At 45.0% G+C, this 27,604-nt stretch overlaps 1 protein-coding gene across 1 annotated transcript in view; it reads right to left on the bottom strand.

The window, feature by feature from the left end:
- The window catches only part of Rnf185 (ring finger protein 185), a 35,848-nt gene extending 20,819 nt beyond the window's left edge, over positions 1-15,029 (bottom strand). The window contains exon 1 of the mRNA XM_029545422.1: positions 14,916-15,029. The gene's annotated coding sequence lies outside the window, so the exon portion shown is untranslated. The remainder of the gene's footprint in view (positions 1-14,915) is intronic.
- Between the last annotated feature and the right edge of the window lie 12,575 nt (positions 15,030-27,604).

Genomic DNA, 27,604 nt, shown 5'->3' with positions numbered 1-27,604 from the left:
TCCTTCATTGGGGGCCCTGTGTTCCATCCAATAGCTGACTGTGAGCCTCCACTTCTGTGTTTGCCAGGCACTGACATAGCTTCACAAGAGGCTGCTATATCAGGGTCCCTTCAGCAGAATCTTGTTGGCATGTGCATAAGTATCTGGGTTTGGTGGCTGATGATGGGATGGATTCCTGGATTGGGTAGACTCTGGATCAAAATCCAACAATAACAAAACAAAATAACAACAACAACACCCAGCACCTATGTGCTGGCTGTTTTTGTTTGTTTGTTTGTTTGCTTGTTTGCTTATTTTAATGTTAATTTGACAAAAGTTAGAGTCATTTAATCAGAGAGAACCTAAATTGGGAAAATGCCACTGTAACAGACTGTAGACAACCCTGTAGGGCATTTTCCTAATTAGTGATTGATGCTGCCTCAGCTTCCTTCAGTGATGAGCTGGGATGTGGAAGTGAGTCTAAAAAACCCTCTTACTCTCCAAGTTGTTTTGGTCAAGGTGCTCCACCACAACCAAAGAAACCTGAACTAAGACCTTTCCCCAAATGATCATTTATTACGAGTACACAGCACATTTAGAAAAGCACTCCTTGGGCTGGAGAGATGGCTCAGTGGTTAAGTGCACCGACTGCTATTCCAGAGGACCTTAGTTCGATTCCCAGCAACCACATGGTGGCTCACAGCCATCTGCAATGGAATCCAATGCCCTCTTCTGGTGTGTCAGAAAACAGCTACAGTGTACTCATATCCATAAATAAATCTTTAAAAAAAAAAAAAGTGTTAGAAAAGCACTCCTCAGTTGGAGATGTCTAGGGTGACCCGAGTGGTGCTCTGAGACTAAGGCAGATCTGCAATTTAATTAGGAATGCAGAGCTTAAAGTGACCAAGCCCGGATCCCTCAGTTCTCACCTGCTCACCCCAGGAACTGAACAGTGAGAGAACTTCAGAGTTGAACATCCTTGCAGCAACCAACCTTGGCTTGTTTGAGCCTGTCTACACTGATGCTTAGGCTGCTGATAGACCACATGGAGACAGAGATGAGACTCACATTCCAAGAATGTCTATGTCACACGCATGGAAGGCTACAGTGGGAAGAAATAAGTAGGTTGAGTGGAATCTGGGATACACATTAACCAGCTGTAAAATCCAAGAGTCTAAACGATGTTTAAGTCCTAAATAGTCCTCAGGAGACCTGGCCCCAAATACAGGACTAAAGACATGCGTGATCTTTTAGGTCCAGAAGGAGAGAGGAGGCTGAGAGGATGCTTTCTTTTCCTGGGGACGCACCGGTACTGTTCTTGAGTCCTGATAGGCTCCCTATGTAGTCAACCTACCCTACCTTGTCAGATTTATAAGAACAATCTCACCCAGTCTGCTTGGCATTGATTGACAGGTCTGCAGAACATGTGAGGGCAGAGGAGGCTACAGATACAGCACAACAGACAAGTGTTCAAGTCACTGAGCCAAAATTCAGTGTAGGAGGAGCCTAGGGAATGGTGAGGAACCAAGAGCTAGGAAAGAGTGAGGAGGAAGACCTCAGACCCCTTCCCCCTTGGCCCACTTGCTCATATTCTAAACTGGAGTTCATAACCTGAACCCAACCTTCCAAAGTGCCCATGATTTTAACAATTCCCTCCCCATCTAGTTCCCTCCCTCTCTAGTAAAGGGGTACAATCCAATGGTAGAGTATATATACTATGTGATGGAACACTGTCCATTACATTATCTTTTCTTTGAGACAGGGTCTTGCTATGTCACCCGTCTGACCTAGAACTTGCAGTGATCCTCCTGTCCTTGCTTCTTCTTCTTTTCTTCTTCCTTCTTCTTCCTTCTTCATCCTCCTTGTCCTCCTCCTCCTCCTTCTTCTTCTTCTCTCTCTCTCTCTTTTTTTTTGTTTTGTTTTGTTTTTTTTTGGTTTTTCGAGACAGGGTTTCTCTGTGTAGCCCTGACTGTCCTGGAACTCACTCTGTAGACCAGGCTGGTCTCAAACTCAGAAATCTGCCTGCCTCTGCCTCCCCAGTGCTGGGATTAAAGATGTGCACCACCACTGCCTGGCTCCTTGCCTCTTGAGTACTAGAATTATAAGCATATGTCACCAGAGCCAGTCTATCACACTTAATTTAAAAAGGAGGTGAGTGAGGGGCATCTTGGGAGTACCTCAATTGACAGAGTGTTTGCTTCACAAATTTGAGGACCTTAGTTTGATCCCTAAAAACTACATAAAAATGCTGGGCATAGTGGTATTATACACATGTAATTCCTACACTGAACAAGTCTAGACAGAGGGTTCCTGAAGCTCTCTGGCCAGTTAGTCTAGCCTACTTGGTGAGGTCCAGGTTGATGAGAGTCCCCTTATAAAAGACGGTGGATGATATTCCTGAGAATGACACCCAAGGTTGTTATCTGGCCTCCTTATGCAAGCATATACAGCTACACACACAGGATCATGCATATGGATATGCACACATCCATGAACACTAAAAACAAACAATTTTATCTTATGATGCTGAGCTTCACCCAGGGTCACTGACCTAGAGCCTCACACATGGAAAAAAGCACTCTGTCACTGAACTCCTAGCCCTCCCTATATGATTCCAGTCTGTTAGACATAGATTATATTTCCACGGAGATTTTAATTACACAAGAATTTTACTTATATGATATAATGGTAAGTGAAAAGTAAGATGCAAAACTGTATACAAAGAGCTTGTGTGGGGCTGGAGAGATGGCTCAGTAAAAGAGCACTGGCTGCTCTTCTAGAAGACCTGGGTTCAATTCCCAGCAACCACACTGCAGTTACAGCCTATAACTGCAGTTCCAGGGAATCTGACATCCTCACACAGACATAAATGCTAGCAAAACACCAATGAACATGATGTGAAAATAAATGATTAAAACAAAACAAAACATATAGACTTGGTGTGGAAGAATAAGCCTATAAGCTCAACACTAAGGAGGCAGAAGCCCAGGTCTGAGGCCAGTCTAGACAAAACGCTTTGTCATAAAGCAAAACTGTATAAAAGTCAGGAATGGTGGCATATACCTGTAACCTCACAGCTCTTAAAAGATAGAAGCATTATTTTTTTTCAAGATTATCTTCAACTACAAAGCAGGTTTGAGGCCAACCCCTCTCTACATGAGGCCCTGTCTCAAAATAAAATCCAAAGGAACCCTGTATACAAAGTTGAACATACTCTTATGATTAGAAAAGGTGAAATGACAAAAATATTACCCATGGTAGTTTAAAAACAGAATTATAGTCAAAATTCCTAAGCTTCTAAAAAAAAAAATTGGTATGCTAAAGAGATGTTTTAGCTACTAAAACACTGGCTGTTCTCTAAGAGCCAGAGGTTCGATTCCCAGCACCATACACTGGCTCAGAGGATCCTGTGCTTTTTCTTTTGACCTCTGAAGACACTGAATACATGTGGTACACAGACATACATGTATGCAAACACTCATACACATAAAATAAAAACAAAAAAAAAAATTGAAACAGGAGCTCACTATTGTAGCCCTGGCTGGCCTTGAACTCACAGAACTTCACGTCTCTGCCTCCCAAGTGCTAGAATAAAAGGTGTGTACTGGTATGTTTCACCTAGTGAAAGTTTTTTAAAATTACACTGCTTATTTTATGCATGTGTATGGGAGTCCATGACATGGCATGCGGGGGAAAGTCAGAAGACAACTTTTGAGAGCCAGTTCTTTCCTTTTACCACAAGGGTATGGAGGATTGAACTCAGGTCATCAGGAGTGGCGACAGATGCCTTTGCCAGCTCATGGCCATAGGATACCCCCACCCCACTCACTTGTACTTCCACTCTGTCCACAGTAAATACTATATTTGAATTTTTGGTTATATTTATTTACTTAAGTATGTATGTGAGTGTGTGTGGGTACACCTGCCACAGGTGACTTGTGGAGGTTGGTGTTTTCCTCCTCCATCACAGGGAACCTGGGGATTGGATCCAGGTCATAAGCTTGGCACTAGGCACCTTTACCCACTGCTCCATCTCAACAGCCCACTTATTTTTTTTTTAATAGAAGAAATTATTTATTTTTTTTGTTCTAGTGGGATGAAAGTCCTTTATGATTGAGAGATGTAGCATCAAACTACAGAAACTAGATGTGGAGAGCTCACATACTGAATGACAAGCACACAGCAGAGAAAATTAAATGGAAGTGGCTTGAGTCTTTAAACTCTCAAAGCCTGTCTCCTGTGACATCCTTCCTCTAACAAGACTGTACTTGCTCTAAACCCCTCTAAATACTAGCGCCCCCAAATGAGACTCAAGTTTCCAAAAACTGGGTCCACGGAACACATTTCTTATTCAAGGAATCACACAACTTCTTCACTGTGGTATATGTAATAGCCCACTTATTAATATTCAGAAAAATAAGGGAATTTGTTCAAAGTTCTATATCTTCATATTTCAACAAAGGACAAAAAGGAAGCAAGCAGACTAAGAATCATTCACATGAAATTGTGGTTGAAAATTTAGAGGCTTTGTTGTTGTTGTTGTTGTTTGTTTTTTAAGACAGGTCTACGTAGCCCTGGCTGGCCTGGAACTAACTAAATGAACCAGACTAAATCTAGTCTCTCATCTGCCTGTCTAGGATTAAAGGCATGAGCTACTACATTGGGTAAACATTTTAGCACTTTACACCTAAAAACACACACACACACACACACACACACACACCCCTACCTCTGCATGCACAAAATTCCTATTACTGGCTAGAGTTTTGTCAACTTGACACAAGAGGGAATCTCTTGTAAGTACAGCATTTAATTGAGGCTGAGGTTCAGAGGTTCAGTCCGGTATCATCAAGGTGGGAACGTGGTAGCATCCAGGCAGGCATGGTGCAGGAGGAGCTGAGAGTGCCACATCTTCATCTGACAGCTGCTAGAAGACTGGCTTCCAGGCAGTTAGGATGGGGGTCTTAAAGCCCAGATCCACAGTGACAAACCTACTCTAACAAGGCCACACCTCCTAACAGTGCCACTCCCTGGGCTAAGCATATACAAACCATCACACTGGCCTATGGCAAGTCTGTGGGACATTCCTTGATTAATGATTGATGTGTGATGGCCTAGCCTGCTGGGGCAGTGCCAACCCTGGGCAAGTGGTCCTGGAGAGTATAAGAAAGCAGGCTGAACAGGCCAGAGCAGCACTTGCCCATGGCTCCTGCCCTGCTTGAGTTCTTGCCCCGATTTCCCTCAGTGATGGGGGGGTGACCTCAGAGTTACAAACTGAAATAAAACCCTCCCTCTCCAAGTTGCTTTTGGCATGGTATTTCTCACAGAAATCCTAACTAAGACAATACCCATACACATATTTTTTTTAGATTAAGTATATGAGTGTTTTGCCTGCACAAATGTCCTTGTACTACATGTGCATCTGGTGCCCAAGGAGGACAAAAGAGAGTGTCAGATTCTCTAGGACTAGAGTTACAGATGGCTGTGAGCCACCATGTGAGTTCTGGGAATCAAGCCCAGGTTCTTTGCAAGATCAAGTGCTCTTAACTGTTGAGCCATCGTTCCAGGCCTCAAAGTATTTTTTTTTAATTGAATGAAAAAAAAAATGGCTGGAGAATAGCTCAATGGTAGAGAGCTTTCACAGAAAGAAAGAGATGTTCAATACCCTGTATTGTAAAGTAAATAAATAAATACAATTTTTAAAGACTTATTTATTTTAAGACTTACTTATATTATGTATGTGAGCACACTGTTGATCTCTTCAGACACACCAGAAGAGGGCATTGGATCCCATTACAGATGGCTGTGAGCCACCATGTGGTTGCTGGGAATTGAACTCAGGACTTCGGAAGAGCAGTAGTGCTTTTAACCACTGAGCCATCTCTCCGTCCATAAATATAATTTTACAAAAAGCATGGCACAGAGACATCTGATACTCTGAGTGTGAATTTCAGTTCTCACTTATTCTGTAATTTTTCCCAAGTTATCTCCTCTCTATGCTTGTCTATAGAATGGGTCATTATCTCTATACACAATAGCTGTCACAATCTGACAGAAAACAGTACGGAGGCTCCATCCAGGTTAAGTATTCAGGAACAGTGCTCCTTATACTCCCCCAGACAGCAATGAAATCAGCATGTGGTTACACTGCGAATGAGTCATTACATCCCTTTCTGAATGAGCATTCTTCCTTGAAGGCAGCCCGGATAACTATGCACCGGTAGGAAATGTAGTATGGAACAAAGCTTGACCCAGAGAATTAAGATTTCTACCTAAAGTGTTGAAGTCAAGGGCATTTGCATTTCTTACCATAATGTCTGCTAACACTCTGCTAATCTTTTCTGTATGAATTATTTCATTTAATATTCTCAGCCTGCCTTGAGGTAAACATTACTACAACACTGTTAGCATATCCTGGGATGTTAAATTAGGCTGAGTAGTTAGGTCACTCGCTCATTCCATGATTGGTCACAGAGCCAGTCAGTGGCAAAACTTCACAACCCCAAGTCATGTGCATAACAGATGGTACTTCAGTGACTTGTGCTTGGGTATTTACTCACGTCTGTCCTAGCTTCCAGATATATTACTCAGAACAAGGCTTGGCACCCTAGGAGCACCTCATAAGTGTGGATGGCTTGTCAAAGCTGACGTCCAAGAGCATACAAACTGCACTACTAAACACAAGTCAATCCAGTCAACTAAAGTTTTGGAAAACCAGTATTCTACAAGAGCAGTGACTGTTTTTGAGACCTAGAACAATTATATAGCTGACTCATTCCTTGGTTTTCAAGAAATGTTGCTTCAAAAGGTTTAGGTAGGGGTGGAAGTGCTAGGGATGGAACTCAGAGACTCGAAAAAGTAGACGAGTACTCCCGCTAAGCCACACCCCCAGCCTTAGTTCAGTCTCTTAAATAAAAAGGAGTAGGTACAGGGGACAGAAAAAAGGGATTTCATAGATCTACAACCAGAACACAGTCCAGGTTGGCAGTTATGATTTGTTCATACTCAAGACTGACTATACAGTTTATTGTATTCTTGTAAGATCCAACTTACAAGTTCAACAGCAAAGTGACAGGGAGGGGATAGCAGATAATGTATGTGAATGAATAATAGGAATTTGGCAACTTTAACTCAAATCAATTTAGTGGGCAATGATGCACAAGGGGAAAGCTCTTTAACTTAGGAGAGATCCCAGGTAAGAGCTGTCATTTTCATGTAAAACACAATTAAAAAGAAAAAAAAAAAGCAATTAGCCTCAAGGGCTTGGTCTGAGGCCCATCTTCCCCACTCACTCAGTTAGTGCTCCTCTCCTGCAAACAGTGATGGCTGTGCCTGCCCTCCTGTTTTCTAAAATAAGGGAGTGTTAAACAAGCCAGCAGAACCTCCTTAACTCAGACTTTCCCTGGGTTGAGTTAAAGGCCTCTAAAATACTCCAAACTATTAAAGAAGAATGAGTAGAGTTGACAAGAATTAGCCAATTAAGAAGACTTTCTAAGAGTTTAATACAACACAGCAGATACCTGACAAAATAATGATCTCATTTTTTATTTCAATAGTAGTTCTTGAGGAACTGTGATCAAAACCAATAAATCCAGAGATGAGGATCAGTTGGTGAAGCGCTTGCTTTGTGGATATGAGAATGCGGGTGGAATCCCAGAAACACCCTCCCTAATCTCCTCCTCCAAAAGCAAGCTTGCCCTCTGGCCTTCACACAGATGTACATGAGCACCTGTGCACACAGGCATGTGCACACATACACAAAACAATGCCAGGCATCACTTGAAAGTCTCTACCACCAACTTTTACAAACCAGGCTTGTACCCTAAAGCTCCTCAATCACCGTGTTTTACTGCTGCCACTTATCAAACATTTAGAAAATGCCAACTAGGCTCCCTGATGAAAGGTAACATGAGGAGATCTATTTCCTCGCTCCATAGAGTTTATGGCCAAGTCAGAACTCAACTGTTGCGTAGCAGTAACAAATTTCCTCACACCACAATGCATTTCGGACTGTTTTCATATTCCAAGAGCTGCCTATCTGTACTGTACAGGCCAACTACACCCATATCACCAGGTACTTCTGAGGAACAGCTGGTGGAGTGGGAACTACCTGGCGACTGCTACAGATACCACCGCAGGAACCAACCTGGCGACTGCTACAGATACCACCGCAGGAACCAACCTGGCGGCTGCTACAGATACTACCGCAGGAACCAACAGCCAGCTCCGATCAACAACCACAGAAATGCCACTTCCATGTGTCTCAAGGTTACCTGGAAGACAAGCCTCAACACTCAAGTACTATGTGTGCATAAATCAAGAATGGTGGCACACGCCTTTAATCCCAGCACTCGGGAGGCAGAGGTAGGTGGATTTCTGAGTTCGAGGCCAGCCTGGTCTACAAAGTGAGTTCCAGGACAGCCAGGGCTACACAGAGAAACCCTGTCTTGAAAAAAACAAAAACAAAAACAAAAAAAAACAAAAAAACAAAAAAACAAAAAAAAAAAAAAGAATGGTGGTATATGTCTATAATTCCAGCACTCAGGGGAATACTTATATTTCCACAAAAAGTCACTCATATGAACAGGAAATGCCTGAAACAACCAAACTCATAGAGACAGACAGGATACTGGAGGTTATTAGGAGGGAGAACGCTGCAGCTGTTGCTCAGTGAGCACAGAACTTCTATGTGAGCTGACTAAGATTTAGAGATATATAGTGACAGCTGTCACATAATATTATAAAGGCAGTCAGGCAGTGGTGTAGCACGCCTTTGATCCCAGAACTTGGGAGGTAAAGGCAGGTGGATTTCTGAGTTCGAGGCTAGCCTGGTCTACAGAGTGAGTTCCAGGACAGCCAGGGCTATATAGAGAAACCCTGTCTCGAAAAACAAACAAACAAACAAAAAACCAAAAAAACCAAAACAAAAAAACTATTAAAAAATCATAAAGGTACTTAATAGCAATAACTTAGATACCTCAAAGCCAGTAAAATGGTTACTATATATAGAATATTATATAATATATATTACATATGTATAATATATCTATAACCACAATTCAAAAGAGATTTTGTTTTGTTTTGTTTTAATTTGTTTTTAGGATTGGAAATAAGGCTCAGGAGTACACTATTCTTGCAAAAGACCTGGGTTTAGTTTCCAGCACCCATGATGGGTGGATCACAACCAACCACATGCAACTCTCAGAGGCACTGCAGGTATGCAAGTACACACACACACACACACACATTTATTATTGTTAATGAATAATAAAAATAAGTCTTTTAAAAAGAAACCTGTTAGGTGTGGTGGAGCATACCTGTAGTCCCAGCACTTGGGAGATCGAGGCAGAAGTATAAGGAGTTCAAAGCCATCCTTGGCTAAGAGGCCCTACCTTCAACACAAACAAACAAACAAATAAAAAAATCTGTTATTGTAAAAAAACCCTAAACCAGCCCTACCCTACTGATTGTATGCACAGTGGTTATCACTGCCATTATGTCTGTTTTTACTGACTTAAGTGAACAGTTAAGGAAATGGAGATTCACTCAGACACTACAACTAATGCTTACAAAAAAGCTGGCCAGAACACAAAGACATTAAGATTAATATGCTAACAGGCTACCTGCTAATGGCAGGTACCAGTAATCCCAGCTACTTGGGAGACTGAAGCAGAAAGATCCATTAAGGTCAGGAGTTTGAGACTAGTCTAGACAACCTATTAAGACCCAATCTCAAAATATGATAAGGAAAAAAGTGAAATATAGAACTATGTATACCAACTGGTTCAACCATAAGGGTGAGTTGTGGAGATTGCTAAACAGGTAAAAAAGCCTTTGCTGAGTAAGCACTACAACCCAAATTTGAATCCCTAGAACCCAGGGAAGATCAGACACTGTAAGGAAAGTGTCCAAAATCCTAGCACTCTTACAGGGAGATGGGAGGCAAAGACAGGAGGATTTCTGAAAATTCAGCCCCTGGCATTGCATAAACCAAGAATGGTGGTATATGTCTACAATCCCAGCACTCAGGGAAATATTTCTATTTCCACGAAAAGTCACTCATTGCATGAACAGGAAATGCCTGAAACAACCAAATTCATAGAGACAGGATACTAGAAGTTACTGGGAGGAAGAACACCTAGCCTGACATAGATAGTGGGAAACAAGCAAGATGTTAAAGAGAGAACTGACATGAGGTTGTCCTCTGATCTCCACATGCACACTTGGCACGCACACTTTGTCTCTCACAGACAGATGGATGGACACACACACACACACACCTGCCCTGTACCCACTGACAAGAAACAAGGAATTAAGAACAACTACAACAAAGGTTCTCTAGAGTTAACCCAGAGATGGCGGGGTGGGTAAGAGAGATACTTTTCTAAATCTTCCAAAGAAAGTAATCTTTAACAATTTAAATGACTGGGGCATTTGTTTTAATATTCAAAATGGTGCGCACATGCCTTTAGTCCCAGTACTTGGGAGGCAGAGGCAGGTGGATCTCTATGAGTTCAAGGCCAGTCTAATCTACACAGCTAGTTCTAGGAATAGCTGAGGCTACACAAACAAACTCTGTCTCAGGTTTGGGTAAGGGGTGGGAGAATTCAAGATGGCATGGTTAGGGTTAGAGGCTATGGAGCCAGAAGCAGCATGAAGAGCCAGCAGTTCTGTAATCCTGAGCCTACACACACCCTAAATACTCTACAATGCCATGTACCCTCTCCTCTCTGTCCATGACAGACAAGCACCGAATTCTCCCAGACACAAAGATCTCCATGTGCTCTTACCACATCTTCGATGATACTGTTTTGGGGGCACAAGTAGTACCCGTTTTGCAGGAACATGGCTCACATCAGCAGTGGTTGGGGTTATGCTAACTCTAAATGATCATTAGTCTTAAGTGGACAGGTTATTGTGTGCTTTAGCATGTCTAAGTCCAGTTTCATGGAGCTAAGAAAGTTACTGGCATGTCCCGCTGTGCCATTCAGCTCATTCTGAGTTACTTGTAGGGATCTCAGGGACCCAGAAACAAACAGAGTATTTATATCCCACATTGTATATACAGACACATAGCCCAATTACAGAATGAGAAAAGGAACTGCATGAATATTCTCTCATACAGATATACAGAGGAGCAGGTCCCAGAGACAGCTTAGCAGCTAATGGTGCTTGCTGTTAAGTCTCACAACTTGAGTTCAATTCACATAAACCCAAATGGCAGGAGAGAACTGATTCCTACAAGTTATCTTCCAACCTCCACACCTGCACTGTGGCACATGGACATACACAAACAAAAACAAACAATAAAACATACAAAACTTACAAGATGTTCAGATGATGGCAAGCACAGGAAAATATGCTCAATATTGTCAGTCATGAGGGAAATGTAAATCAATAACATGAGGGGGTACATGCACGCATGCATACATACATACATGTATGTTTTGTTTGTTTGGTTGGTTTTGAGATTTTGAAACAGGGTTTCACTATGTAGTTCTGGCTACCCTGAAACTCAAAAGACCAGACTGGCCTCTAGGAATCCACCTGCCTTTGCCTCCCAAGTGCTGGGATTATTATTTAGATTTAGTTCTTCACTTAGAAATGTGAAGTCAACATGGGAAGAAGGCTCAGTGGTAAGTGCTGCGGTGCAGCACAAGCTTTAGATCTGAGTTTAGATTCCCAGCACATAGGTAAACATTGGGCCGGGCAGCACATATCTGTAACCTTAGCACTGAGGACTGGGAAGAGAGACAGGTAGATCCTGGGAGCTTGCTGGCCAGCCGGTCTCACTAGGCTCAATGAGCGACTCTGGCTCAAAAAAAAAAAAAAAAAGTAAACAAGTAAATAAATCAGAAAGCAAACAAATGCCTGTACACACATACACAGCCTCCCTCAAACACAAGAAATTTAAAGCCAGACAAGCATGATATATGCCGTGATAAGAGGATCACTACAAATTTGAGATCAGCCTAGATGGCGCGTGGGGGTGAGGTAGGGGTGTGGGGGGATAGGGGTTGGGGGGGGCTGTCATTCTTAGCTCTGAGGTTATGCAAAAAAACAGTCATGGGGTAGACTTAGCCTACAAGCATAAGTTTCAGATCAGAATTTGCCAATTTGTTTTTCAATTAAAACTACAGAGCATATGCTTTTTATCCTGGTGCTGATGAGGCAGAGACAAACAAATCTTGATGGGTTTGAGGCTAGCCTGGTCTACAAAGAAAGTTCCAGAACAGAAAGGGCTGTTGCATAGAGAAACTCTGTCTGGAACACACACCCAAAGCAAAGCAAAGCAAAGCAAAGCAAAACAAAACAAAACATAAAAATAACCCTGAGTGGGAGCACACACCAGTAATCCCAGTATTTGGAAGGCTGGGTGAGGGGAGAAAGTTTAAAGCCACCCTGAACAGTACAGAGCAAGGCCCTGTGTTAAGGATTAAAAAAAGAAGTTTTATACCAAATAAGTTTGGTAACACCAAGCAAGCAAAACATTATGCCAGCTTATTATAAAGCCTGAATTTTTATTGTGAGACCTCTCAGTGCCTTCAGTGTGGTACAACACTAAGAAAGGGTAATGGTCAGCAGCTTTTCCTAAACTTATTTTTACCATCAAATTCCTTCTCACAGGCCAGTAAAACACACTTACATCAATCAAGTACCCCTTTAAAAGAAACCTCCAAATTAGTAAGTTTTTAAAAATCCAACACAGTAAGAGCATTTTCCTCACCACCGAGATGACAATGGAGTCTAAGGCCAAACCATCTTGAATGTTAGGTAACAACTGAATGACCATTTCACAACTTTTTTTTTTTTAAATCTTGAGAAACATAAACAACAGGAAAACAGGCAGGAACTTTTGGTTCAACCCCAACCTTTTGTTTTGTGGAGGAAGTGTCAGCAGAATTGGGTCATAATATGGAATCTTTGCTTCTCCAGACAACATAAGCATTCTTAAGTACTCTAATGGGAGATGGAAAAGTTATCTACTTAGTGTCTGGTAAAGTGCAAAATAAGGACATCTAAAGTTAGATTACAAAAGTATAGGTATGCAAGTCAGGACCATAAAAGAATTGGCCATCTATGCTGGGCATCCGGAGAGCTAGCTTACAAACTGCAGACACTCTCACACCTATACACACACTGCTAGAGAAAGAATTAAAGTTCAGTTTATAAACCAGAGAGCAGACTGACCCAAACAACTGAATCGGCCTTCCATCCTGTAATCAGAGCCCAGTGGCCAGCAAAGCCTTGGGCAACACAAGCAATCCCAGCATTTGGGAGGCTAAGGCAGGGGGGCCAGGAGTTTGAAGTCACCCTGGGCTACATAATGATACTCTGGAAAAGGAAGAGAGAGATGGAGGCAGAGAGGAAGAGGAAGAGGAAAAGGAAGAGACAGCAGCGGAGACAGAGAAACAGACAGAGAGACACAGATAAGACAGAGACTGACTTTCTAAATTGTTCTCAGCCTGAGCTGAGTGTCAGAGTGAGACCCCGACTTAAAATAAATTAAAAAAAATTAAATGTAAAACAAAAAATACCAACTGACCAATGTATTAATTTTAATTAATTATTTTTTTATTTCCTGTTTATTAATACAACATATACTTCGGATACTTTTTATCAGATAATGGATCATTCCAAAGTCCTTGAAAAGAAGGATGACAAATGTGACAACCAGGAAAAGATTACATAAGATCAAGTGTGCTGGCCTTATTGACGGGAGATATAGACTAGGGAGGAGAGCTCAAGAAGGGAAGACAAAGAAATGTCACATTCAGTAGGCATAGTGGTACTAAGTAACAAGTTATCCTGGTGCTCTTAAGACCGAAGCAGGAGGGTCAGAGTTCAAGGCCAACTAAAAAAGGAGCTTGAGGACAGCCTGAGATCCTTGAGACCCTGTCTCAGACCACAAAAGAAGTGCCACATACACTCTGAAGACAGAGTAATCAGTGGAAGGTAAGAGTCACAATAAATACTAATACGAGCCTTTTAAATGGGAAAGGACCGCCTCCTGTATACTTCCTTTCCCAAGGAGACAGTCAATCCCCATCTGTCGTCACCTCTGATAATTCTTCCGTTAAAATCTTAATAGTAAGTACACATTTGTCTTCCCCTAGAACCTACCTATTAATCCTAGCTGTACCTCTTTCAGCTACAAAGATCAAGCAGGAGGCCTCTATGCCATAAGTCTCCCACCCAACCCCCCCACCCCCACCCCGCGCCAGCTTTTAAAGATAAGTTATTCTCCGCCGGCGTTCTTTCCTAAGCTAGACGTTTCATAGAATCGAACCGGCTCCAGCTGCCTCGAATCGAATACCGCATTCACAGCGGGACAGCACTTCAGAGGAGCGGGCTTCAAACACCAGTAGGGGCAGGACTCCAGAGGAGAACGTTCAAAAGAAGGTTTCCTAGGATCCAAACCCAGATTCGAAACAAGCGGTCGGGAAAAGCCCAGGGCTGGAGAGCCGGCATCCCGGAGGGTTTCGGAGCAGGTGCTGTGGAGGACCACGCTTTTGAGACAGCCGTGCCGGGTGGTACAAGTGTGAGAACTAGGTTCAAGGGAGGTCAAAGACTCGGCCTCGGACGCACAATGAGCTGCAGGCAGCGAACTCAATCAAGTCCGGGTCTCCTACGCTTCACCCCAAATCTGTTCACCGCATTCCTCATCTCTGCCACCCACGAGCGAGGCGGTCCCGCCCCCGAGGCTACGGGAGTCAGGACGAGCTCCGGTCTGGAAGGGGAGCTGCTGCGCACCCTTCCTTCCCTTTTCTGGGGCCTTAAGTTTGCCCAATCTGTACCCATGGATGCCAGTCTGACCTTCCTTCTGGGACCTGGCCAGAGCCAGACTGGCTGACCCCGGCCCTTGGCTTCAGGTCCCGGAGCCTGGGAAGGGGGTCCCATGCCTCCCGGGCCCGCCTCCCCAGCTCGTCACCTACCTGCCGCCGCGGTAGAGCGAGCGCCGGCGACGCCAGCAGTCCGTTCCCCCGTCCCGGAGTAGAGCAGCCAGTCTTAGCGACGCGTCAGTCAGAAAGATAGAACCTCTGACCCCTCCTACCCGGACCTTGGTCACCTGACGCGGAGCCGCCTCTAGGAGAACAACTTCCGGTTCCAGCCGGAAAAGGCTGGTGTGCAGCGCTGCTCTCCGGCCCAGGCGCCCGGCTCGTAGGTTCCGCCCCGGGACAGGAAGGGGAGGGCGTCTGGCCTTGCAGTTGGGTTTCCTAGCGCTGGGAGAAGAAGAGGCAAGGCAGCTCGGTGGATGGGCGAGCTCGGTGGATGGGCGAGCTCCGTGGTTGGGCGAGCTCGGTGGATGGGCGAGCTCGCTTTGCCCGCGTGAGGACGTGGGAATATATGTGTGCGCACCCGCCAACTAATCACATCATTCGGGTGATGGGTCAGAATTTCAATGTCTTTTTCGAAGCAGGCTTGAGATACACGAGACCGTGTCGCAAAAATTATGGGTTTCCTTGATGAAAAAAACAGTTCTAGAAATACCAGTTTGGAATGCCTTGTAGAGTGGTTGTTCTGTTTATAAAAGAAGAAGAAGAGGAGGAGGAGGAGGAGAAGGAGGAGGAGAAGAGGAGGAGGAGGAGGAGAAGAAGAAGAAGAAGAAGAAGAAGAAGAAGAAGAAGAAGAAGAAGAAGAAGAAGAAGAAGAAGAAGAAGAAGAAGAAGAAGAAGAAGAAGAANAGAAGAAGAAGAAGAAGAAGAAGAAGAAGAAGAAGAAGAAGAAGAAGAAGAAGAAGAAGAAGAAGAAGAAGAAGAAGAAGAAGAAGAAGAAGAAGAAAATGTAGGTTTTGGTAGAGAGGCGGTGTGATGAGGTGGGAAGGGGGCCTCAGGGGGCCCATGCTGAAGCGTCCCTTCTCCCTGAGGTACCAGCCATACTACGTATATAGTTTGGAATAAGAATTTATTTAGGGCATGGGAAGTGGAGTTGGAAAGGGAGTAGAGAAGAGGAGAGGGGGGAGAGGCCGTCCAGGAACACATGAAGAGAGAGGACGGAGGGGGAAGGGGCAAAGAGTAAGGGAGAGGAGGGGGCAAACAGCTCCTTTTATAGTAAGCCAGGCATACCTGGCTATTGCCAGGTAACTGTGGGGCGGAGCCTAGAAGGAATGCTAACAGTGGGGATGGATGGGAATGTGTAAAGAACGACACAGGAGCTCTCTTGAAGACTCTACTAGCCAAATCCATGAATTTTCAGTATCGAAATAATAAAGGTAATAAGAGTATAACTAATTGGAGCCCATGAGATGGCTCAGCAGGTAAAGATGTTGGCTGCCAAGCCTGTCAACTCTAATTCAGTCCCCAGAAACCCAGCGGTGGAAGGAAAGGAGTCTGGCAAGTTGTCATCAGCCCTTCACATATATACAGATATACTTAATAAATACATGGTAATTTATTTTAAAACTAATTAGATGAACTTGTGACCAATGAGGGATTTGTTTTACAGTAGCAAGTGCATTTATTATATTTAAAAAGTGACTAGAAAAATTGGTGTTTTAGCTTTCGATATATTAAAAAAAAAAAAGTTAGTCCAGTGCAGCAGTGGTCAGTGCAGGTGCATGATTTTTGCTGTGCAGCCCCTACAAAGCTGTAGCTGTGCTGTTGAAGGGGTGGGGGGAGGTGGGGGAGAGGGAGAACAGGCACACCTCATTCTGTAGAACAAGAGGGGACTTCTGTCCTGGCCTTGGACAAGCAGGAGTAGTAGCATTCCTGTGTGTAAGCTGAGGTAAGGCTGGCACACCAGCCTTGAAGTATCCCGCACTGGATGGCTTTCAGCTTCTGCTTGCCAGTGTGAAAGCCCAAATGACATATAGCAGGTGCATCTTCTCCCCAGAGTTCTTGACCTTATCAGTCTCTAGCTCCACCTGTAGAGGGACCTGAGGGATCAGTCAGAATACTCCTCCTTCTGTTCCTGGAAAAAGTAAGATTCTTGGGGGGGGGGGTTCTTAGTATCATTAATACAAGAATTTAGAAGGGACGCAGGAAGCTCAAGGACAACTTTATTAGAGTTTGAAAAAAGCAATCAAGGCCAGTTGAAAACTCCAACAGCTGCCAGAAGATGGAGAAAAGGTCACATCTTTTAAACTAGTCATGGAATAGAATTAGACAAGTTGTCGAGAAATGGAAAAGGGCTGGGCGCGGTGGCGCACGCCTTTAGTCCCAGCACTTGGGAGGCAGAGGCAGGTGGATTTCTGAGTTCGAGGCCAGCCTGGTCTACAAAGTGAGTTCCAGGACAGCCAGGGCTATACAGAAAAACCCTGTCTCCAAAAACCAAAAAAAAAAAAAAAAAAAAAAAAAAAAAAAAAAAAAAAAAAAGAAGAAATGGAAAAGGACAGGTGATATTGGCGGTGCATACCTTTGATCCCAGCACTTGGGAGGCAGATCTTTGTGAGTTCCAGGCCAGCCTGGTCTACAGAGCAAGTTCAGGACAGCCAGCGCTACACAGAGAAACCCAGCTGAAAAGAGACAGAGACAGTAGAAGGAAGGGAGGAAGAGAAAGGGAGAGAAGAAAGGAAGGGAGGGAGGGACGAAGGAAGGAAGGAAAGAAAGAAAAGGAAGGAAGGGAGGGGAAAACGGCTGGAGAGATGGTTCAGCTGTTAAGATGGGGACCAGAGGACCCAGGTTTGATTCCAAGGAACCACACACAGTGACTCACAACCTTACCTAACTCCAGTTTCATGGGATCTGGCGCCCTTTCCTGGCCTCCCTGGGTGCTGCATGAACCTGTGCATATATATGCTTCTAGACAAAACATTCATACACATTAAAAAAAAAAAAAAACCAAAACCACCCAAGAATGAAAGTGGGCTAGTAAGCTGAGCAAAGTCCCTAAAAAGTCTCCACCATACTGTTGCATGGTCTCTTACACCCCTCCCCCTTTCTCTACAAACTGACTTCCTGTCCGTGTTAATCTTGATGTATCTTTTGTTGTTGCTATTGTTGTTATCTCCTGTTACGTTGTGGGAACCCTTGATCCCAGTTCAGTTTACCAGGCTGAGTCAGGACAAGACCTGAGAGTGCCTACCTCGTCCCTGGGGAGCTGTGCTAGCCAAAGGCCTCAAAGCACAGTGGACTGGCTTACTGGAGGTCCTGGGGACTCCTGCGAACCCTTGTGGGGACTTCTGGCTATTCTAATCACTGAGGGATGGAAGGCAGTAAGAGTCCTGAGGGCCCTGCGGATGAATTGGGGTTGTGCTTACACTGCCAGCAATACCAGCTGCTAGGACCTATGTCCTGATTTCCACCCACTGACTACACAAGCCTCAATACGTGGGTCTAAGAACTTGACACTTTTGCTCCTGGAGTGAGGCTGGCAGTGGCCTGACCCTCAAGAGTCCCGTCTCTGAGAGTGTATAGCAAGGAGGAGACTTTTACTCTGTTCTGGAACCTGATTCTGAGCCTGTTCCTGATCTGTGCTTTCTGATACGACGTCGTCACGTAAGCAGGGAGCTGCAGCTCCAGCTTCACTTCTGTACAGTGGTTTATTTTCTCCTCCAGCTGTCCATCCAGCCTGGAGGTTCCTTTCCTTGGAATGCGGGCTCACGAAGGGGACTCAGTCTTCTCAACTTCATATGGGAGTCTCATCCCGGATGCCACCATAACATCGCCACGTAGCACTGCCGGCTTCTCCACCAAACACCTTGTGTTCGAACGGTCACTTTTTCCCTGTGATGTCATAGTAACAGCCTGGAGAGAGGTGTCCCTCCGTGTATAGCTGACTCACCGGGGCTTTCTCTACTGTTGCCTCCCTTGCATGTTGCCATCCATTCCAGATTCTTGGCACAGAATGTTAAGGACAAGCAAAAGAAACGTGTCCTTAAGTACTGCCATTTTGTTTTCAGATTCCATTTAATCATAGGGGAAACTGGCCCTAGGGGAGCTGGGGACTTCCCAACAGCTGAACAGCTTCTGTTAGGAGACGGTTGTCTGAGTCCTGCCATCTCAGAGACAACTTGTAAGGAGACAGTTGCTTGAGTCCAGCCATCACAAGGACAACTTCTCCATCTGGCCGGCAGGGTCAAACTAAGCTCATATTCCCAGGCCCAGGAGCCAACTCCTATCCTGATTGCTGGACGCTCCCTTGCTCGACCCCTTATGTCAGAATATAATTAGGCAATGCCCCAGCCCATGCTGCCCCCGTCATGTTATGCTTTCATCCTTTATGCTGTACAACTTTACTTCGAGGTCACAGTTCAGCTCCCAAGTCTGGCCTGTGGCCCCGATGGGTTAGTCGTGGCTTGATTACACTAAATTTGTGTCATCTGCACTGACTCGGTATTGAGTTATGTTGGATCTAAGTGGATCCCACAACAATATGAACACGGTGACCATTATTTTGTGCAGAGACAAATCTGTTCCTACCCCCACGCGAATTCCTGACTCTGCTATGGCAAAGTCTCATATTATTTCTCTCTCTCTCTCTCTCTCTCTCTCTCTCTCTCTCTCTCTCTCTCTCTCTCTCTCTCTCCTCGCTCCCCCACTACTACTTCCAATCCTCCCTCCCCACTACTTCTTAAATTTTATCTTATGCCAAGCTGTGAGGCACACCTTTAATCTCAGCACTTCAGAGACAGAGGCAGGCAGGACACCAAGTTTGAGGCCATCCTGGTCTACAGAGAGAGTTCCAGGATAGTCAGGGCTACACAGAGAAACCTTGTCTCAAAAAAGCCAAAACGAAACAAAAACCCAAAACAGCAACAAGAATTATACAGGTATGGATGGGCATTTGCCTGCATGTTCAGCTGTGCATCACTTACATGCAGTATCCATGGAGGCCAGCAGAGGGCAGCAGATCCCCTGGGCCTGGATTACACGTGGCGGCGAGTTGCCATGAGAGTGATGGAGATTGAACCCAATTCTGGGAGAACAGGAGTGCTCTAAACTACTGAGCACCACACTCTCCTGCTGCGGGATACTCCCTTCTCTCTCAGATGCTGTGATTGGCTCATCAACTGCTTCTGCTGTTTCTTCTTCTTCTTCTTCTTCTTCTTCTTCTTCTTCTTCTTCTTCTTCTTCTTCTTCTTCTTCGGTTTTTCAAGACAGGGTTTCTCTGTGTAGCCCTGGCTGTCCTGGAACTCACTCTGTAGACCAGGAGTCTGATGGCTAGCTGGTGTGGTATCACTGAGAGGGCCCTGATGAAGAATAATGCAGGGCTGATGGCTCAGCCAGCAAAAGCACTCACTAAACAAGCCCAGCGAGCTGACCTTGATGCCCGGTACTCAAAATGGAGGGAGAGAAGCGACTCCTAAAAACCGTCCCCTGAGCTGGCCAGTGGCGGCACACATCTTAGATCCCAGCACTTGGGAGGCAGAGGCAGGTGGATTTCTTGAGTTTGAGGCCAGCCTGGTCTACAGAGTGAGTTCCAGGACAGCCAGGGCCACACAGAGAAACCCTGTCTTGAAAAACTAATAATAATAATAATAATGTGGATGACTCTTCTAAAGAAACCCGTGTTCAATCTTTGCCTATATGAACATATGTGCTAGTGCATATACAACTGCACCCTGTGTTCATACACACACACACACACACACACACACAGAGAGAGAGAGAGAGAGAGAGAGAGAGAGAGAGAGAGAGAGAGAGAGAGAGAGAGAGGAGTAAAATCTACCCATGGTGGCCATAATCCCAGGACTCTGGAGGCTGAGGCAAGGGAATTATGATTTCAGGGTCAGCTGGGCTACAGATACTGCCTCAAAAGCTGTCTCAAGGGTTGAGAGCACTGCTTGCCTTTCCATGGGACCTGGGTTCAATTCTCAGCACCCACATGGCAGCTCACAACCATATGTAACTCCAGTTCCAAGGGATCTGATGCCTGCTTCTGGCTTCCATGGGCACCAGGCATGCATGTGGTACACAGACATACAGGTAGACAAAATACTCATACACACAAAACAAGTAAAGCACATGCAGGAAAGAAAGAAAATAAACAGGGAGAAGAGAAACTTGCAGCCTCTCCTTTTAGTAGAATGGCAAGTAGTAAATAGGATTTGGAAGGTCAGGAGTGAAGAAACAAAACAGGATGTTTACACAGATGTGCCTCTCGCCAATTAGTCACCACAATGCAAAACTGGTACTGTTCTAGTTTCTTGGTCCAGCAGAACAAATTAATCAAGGCAACCACTGTCAACATCTCAACGGGTCATGCAAAGATCCCACCAATGTCAATACCTCAACGGGCCATTCAGAGATCACACCAGTGTCAACACCTCCTCAACGGGTCATGTAGAGATCACACCAATGTCAACACCTCTTCAACGGGTCATGTAGAGATCACACCAATGTCAACACCTCCTCAACAGGTCATGCAGAGATCACACCAATGTCAACACCTCCTCAACGGGTCATGCAAAGATCATGTGCCTCCCAATAGGATACACTGAGCAGGGCACACATCACTTCTGTATGACTGCTGTGTCATTAAGTGACAGAGCTCTTGCCTAGCACTCCTGAAGTTCTGAGGCTTATCTTCAGTACCATCATCACCAGCCCCTCAGCCTCCTAAAAACAAAGTGCATAGGCAAATCTCAGAAGAAAACATTGGATCAACTACGACAAAGTAGATATCCGAGTGCTGAAAAAGCAGGGCCTAAAGGTGTGAGTTTCTGCCAGCAGTAAAACTCACTCTGGTCCGGGTCCATCCTGAAAGGCAGGGCTGGGCTGAAATGGAATAGAAGGCGAGAGAAACGGGGCTAGGACAAAAGGTGTTCTGATTGAAGCTTGAGGTTTAATGAAAAGAGCTCAGTTTATATAGCGTGGGAAAAACCCCAGTCCCCAGCCCCAGTCTTTGAAGGCACAGGTGAGTGTCTATAGGCGGGCCCAAAGGATGTTGTCTCTGGAACATCAAAAGGTCTTCTCAGCAGGTGATGGAGACACTTTGAAGGACAGCGACAGTAGAGCAGCCTTGGCAGATCTGAAGATTACCACCGCAGGTGGCTTAGTGGCAGCAGAGAGCTGGGAGGCCCCAACATAAAGGAGACTAAAGGAACGTGGCCACAATATGTTCATGGTCCAAAGTTGCATCCTGGGCTGAGGAATGCAGTAGAAGAGCTTTAATGAACAGTACTGAGACACATTATTTACATCACAGCATTTACATATGGACGGAAGGTTAACTGTTAATGACTACTGTTTCACATGGCATACATAAGGACTGTAGCTTTACTTGGCACTCGGGTAGTTTTCCCAATAGCATCTTCAGCTCATTCAACAATTGCTTGTTAAAGGGATTGCTAATGGTTGGGCCTGAGTGAGAAGGGGAAAAATTTTTTTTAAAAAAGCGTAGATGAAAGATGCTGCAAAAGGAAATGACACAGACTTGCGGACTGGCACAAGTAAAACGTTAACCTGAACTTCCCAGAAAATCACAGGTGGACCTTAACACAGGCAACACCAGGATGGGAGTGCCACTCATGGACCCCAACATGGAGGCAGCACCACCTGCCAAATCAGAGCAAAGTCCTGTGGTTCTCAACCTGTGGGTCGCCACCCATGTCAGCATCAAATGACTAAGATCATAGGAAAGCACAGATACATGACGCTTCATAGCAGCAAAATTACGGTTGTGAAGCAGGAAAAAAGATAATTTTATTGTTGGGAGGAGTCACTACAACCTAAAGGGGTTTTCAGCATTAGGAAGGTTGAGAGCCACTGTTCTAACCCATCAAAGTCCATGGTTCTGGGAAAGTCCTTAAATACGAATGCCTTGGAACAGGAGCACATGCCTGGCACTGTGGTAGAAAGCCTTTGGCTAGGACAGTCCAAGGCCCCCTGGGAGCATCTGCTGCTATTGTTTTGCTAAATGAACATATAGTCATATGTAGTTAAATTGTTCTCTCTCTTCACCCCACCCAACGTGTGTGTGTGTGTGTGTGTGTGTGTGTGTGTGTGTGAGTGAGTGTGTGTGTGTGTGTGTGTGTGTGTGTGTGTCTTTCTATGGAGTACTTGCTTTTTTTTGTTACTGAACTCATGCTCACAGTCAGTGTTGGTTCCTGTGTGGAGGTGGGAAGGGGCAGGGCCTCTCAGCCAAGGCCATCCAAGCAGAATGCACACAAGGAGGGAGGGGGGAACTAGTTCCTCCAGGTGAGCATTCTAAGCAGCCCCAGGGCTGAGCCCAAAGGAAAAAAGAAAGTTCCACTCCTTTCATAAATCCTTCATGATTTATAGTTCCTTATCAGTCAGTGGAAAACTAAAAAGTCCCACCATTCTCTGAAAACCAACCAACCACCCTTCTTCTTTTGTTTTTTTAAGACAAGGTTTCTCTGTGCAGCCCTGGCAGTCCTGGAACTCACTCTGTAGACCAGGCTGGCCTAGAACTCAGAGATCTGCCTGCCTCTGCCTCCCAATTACTGGGGTTAAATTAAAGACATGTGCCACAACTGCCTAGCTCACTAGGTCCTGTTTGTTTGTTTGTTTGTTTATTGGTTTTTCGAGACAGGGTTTCTCTATATAGCCCTAACTGTCCTGGAACTCACTCTGTAGACCAGGCTGGCCTCGAACTCAGAAATCTGCCTGCCTCTGCCTCTCAGGTTCTGGAATTAAAGGCATGTGCCACCACTGCCTGGCACTAGGTCCTTTTTAAAGGAATTAAAGAGAACTGCTAAAAAAAAAAAAAGCCTTCATTATCCAATAATTAACCTTCATTAACCCAAATATTTGAAAAGAAAAAGTTAAAAAATATAAAGGTTTAAGTAGGTCCCAGGTCCTGGATGTAGCCTGAAGGGTGTTAACAATAGAGAACTGACTGGGTCAAGACCTTTTGCATAGACTGAAAACCATTGTCACCTTCTCTGATGATGAGACAAAGTTAGACTTACGAACACCAAGCAAAATTTGGGTGCCCCAACCTCCGTCAGAAGAAATGGAGCAACCTCCCAGGACTGGCCCAGTTGTTCAACTAACCAGTTCAGCTATCTCCATCCAGATTAAACAATACCCAATGACCCTGGAAGCAGAAGGGGAAATTGTAGTCCCTATTGCCTGGCTTGAAGAGACAAGCATTCTGGTTCCCAGCCAGTCAGTCTCCCTGGAATATGCCTCTCCAGCCTCTCCTGCCTGGGACCTCTGATTTCCATGGGCGTGAGTCTTCTAAAGAGATAGGTGTTCACTGTCTTGGACCTGAAAGATGGGCTTTTCAGCCTCCTATTGGCAGCAACCCAGCCCATCTTTGCTTTTTTTTTCCTTCTGTGTAGCCTTGATAGTCTTAGAACTCACTCTGTAGACCAGGCTAGCCTCAAACTCTGGGTCAAGATCATATACTCAAAAGATGGTGGTGATGCACACCTTTAATCCCAGCACTGAGGAGGCAGAGGCAGGTGAATCTCTCAGTTCAAGGCCAGCCTGGTCTGCAGAGTGAGTTCCAGGACAGCCAGGACTACAAAAAGAAACAAAAGAAGATCTGATACTCACAGCGCCCACAACATGGTTGAGGCCCTCCTCCTCCCAGCACCAGAGTGTTGGCTGCTTATTGACTTTGTAATCCAGTACCAGGCCCTGTTCCTGGCCCACCTTCGAGTCCAGTTTGAGAAGTTAGGCTACCCGTCTTGCCTGATGATACAGATGCTCACCCATGAGTGTCAGGTGATGAAAGACAAAACCAGAGGAGATGCAGTAGTTACTGTAACAGAAATGATTTGGGCCCAAACCAGGTACCTCAGCCTAGAGAGCAGAACCAACGGCTCTGACCCAGGCTCTCAGATGGGGAAGTGGAAAGTCCACCACCACATTCAGGGATCAACAGCCAGGATGCCTTCGCTGCCAGGTATATCCACAGTATGATCTATAGAGAAAGGGGGTTTCTCACCACTGGGAGAAGAGATATTTAAAAAAAAATCTTGGCCCCTCTAGAGGGTATTCGGTTTCCCCTACAAATAGCTGTCCTTCACTGTGAAGTTGCTGACCTGGCTACCTGACAAAGGGCCCTAAGACTACTGACACCATGACCCAGTGCTGCCCGAGACTCCATGGTAAAGCAGAAAGGGACAGCTCAACCCCACAGGCTGATGGAAGACACCAGAAGGACAGGTCATTCTCCCAGAAACAGCTGGCAGGTCTCCTCAGCTGGGGCCCACAAAACCTTCAGAGTTGCTCAGAACAAGGCATGCTGTACCTAGACTGGACAACCTAGTAGGAGAGATCCCTCAGCCAGATGTCAGGTTTGTGCTCAAGTGAATCCAAAACAGAGATTCCTTATCCTGGAAAGGGGCCAAATGAGAGACCAACACCTGGCAAACTCTGAGAAAACTGACTTCACCATGATCCGGCCTGCTGGGGAAGAATAAAAGCACTTGTAAGTTTTTATAGATACCTTTTCTAGGTGAGTGGAAGCGTTCCTCACGCAGACTAAAACTGTTCAAATAGTAGCTAAGATGCTTCTGGGGGAACTAGTCCTCCTTCTAGCAATGGAGTTCAACAAAGACCTGAGTTCTGTAGCCCACATAGCTAAAGCTTTAAACATAGACTGAAAAAGTCATTGTGCAGATAGAACTGAGAATTCTGGGCAGGTTAAAAAAAAACAACAAAAAACAAAAAACCAACAAAAACAACAAGACATTTTTAAAAACTCTTAACGAAACTCTCATTTGAGACCAGCAGTAGATGGATAGACCCCCTCCTTCGCTTTGGCTCAGCCTGCTGCACCCCATCTAGGGAGGGATTTAACCCCCCTCACCCTCCCCACCCCATGAGATTATGTTTGGAGGACCTCCCTCAGCGTTTCTCAGGCTCTGAGACCGCAGTCGGCAGAACTCTCTAAACATTCCTTTCAGGTCACTATGGGCCCTCTAGCTCTCCATACAGGCTGGTCACTAAACGGGGAGACCCAGCCAACCTCTGAGACCACCACCATTTTCCCATTGTTCTGGTCCATCTGTGTCAAGTGAATAGCCAAAGGGGTGCTGAAACTGACCTGGAAAGGATCCTGCCCGGTGATTCTCGCCACTCCTACAGCGGGGAAGGTAGCTGGCATCACACCATGAATCTACTACACCAGGCCGAGAAAGCAAAAGCCACCGACCCAGCTGCCAACGGTCTGTCCCTGGACTATGAATCTGTTGAGATTAAGGTTTCACCGGGTCCCCATACCCTTCCACTCCCTGCCCCACTACCTCCGCCTGAGCTGTGTTTTGCATTATGGGTATGAATACAGGGTTGTGGTTCAACCCCCACAGCCCCCAGGCCTGGACTGGAAACTGAGGAAGCAGACACAGAGAAGGTATTAGCTAGCTCCACTACAGACCAGCAGCCCATATTCCATCTTGACCTTTACTCGCTGACGCCCACTTCAAGTGTCTGGTTGGGTGGAAAAAAGGAAAGATGTGGGGATGTATCTTTTGACGTAAAATACAGAGTTTACAGTTCTATGCGTGTCATGCAGCTGGGGCCCTAGTTTCAGAAATAAGGGAGTTTCTTGTAAAAACTGAGGTTTCCTGAAATTTTCCTTTAAAAAGAGTCTGCCCTCCTCAAATGCTGATTGTGGGGTGGGGGTGCACTCAAGAGGCAGAGATCTACAGATCTACAGAGTGAGTTCCAGGACAGCCAGGGCTACACAGAGAAACCCTGTCTCAAAAAAACAAAGCAAAACAAAAGTTAAAAACATTCTAGCCTTTGGGAAATAGGAAAAACCTGGATAAACAGACTCCATGCCACAGGAAGGGATCTTGGGAATGGTTAATCATTCTCAGGCAAAAATCAGCAAGGATTGCTGGTTATGCTTAGACACCCGGCCCCTGTACTACTACACAGGGATAGAAACTAAGCACTAGCAGCCCATTGACCGGCAGCACGCCTCCTCACTGTGGGCAGCCCGAATTAAAGTTAGAGGATTTATAAGGATTAGAACCATTCTATTACATAAAGAAAACCTTTAACACGTGTCCTTCCCCTTGTTGTGATATCTGTCATCATGCCTTATGGGTTAATTCATCTGGATAAGAACAATATTGGGAACCTGAAACTTCCTGATGGGCAGGCACCATTTCTCACTAAGTGTGCCTCTTCTGATATTTTCCAAACTAAGTAGGCAGGTTGATTAGGGCCTAAGAGTATTGAAACAAGAGTTAGACTCCTTTGCAGAAATGATCTTACAGAGCTGGCTTAGACTTACTTCTCATAAGATTAAGGAAACTATGTCTAACTTTTGGGGGGAAAAAACTCTTGTTTCTATGCTAATTGATCAGGAGTAAATAGAAATAAATAATCTTGCCATGTCTGGAAAAAAAAACTCAAAAAGAAAAAGAGACAAAGGCATAAATCAGGTAACTGGTATACCAACCTCTGTTCTCTTGGTCCAGCCTAACTCTCTGCTATCAGCACTGGCTGGGCCTTTAATTCTCATTCTGATTGGATTAACAACAAACCCTGCATCTTAAACCTGAATCTGAAAGTCCACGATTTGACTCACTCACTAAGACAGGAGGATGTAACAGACCCCTTACTCCATGACTACATGATAAAAGTACCATTCAGTCTGTGAAACGCAACAAAGACCTAAGCCATCAAAGCCAACAGTTCTGGGAATCTCCCCTCTCTTCTTCTCTTCTCTTCTCTTCTCTTCTCTTCTCTTCTCTTCTCTTCTCTTCTCTTCTCTTCTCTTCTCTTCTCTTCTCTTCTCTTCTCTTCTCCTCTCC

This window comes from Mus pahari, chromosome 13 (assembly GCF_900095145.1).
Source record: "Mus pahari chromosome 13, PAHARI_EIJ_v1.1, whole genome shotgun sequence".
In the NCBI taxonomy this organism is placed as follows: Eukaryota; Metazoa; Chordata; class Mammalia; order Rodentia; family Muridae; genus Mus; species Mus pahari.
This window is presented reverse-complemented; position numbering and strand designations above follow the sequence as displayed.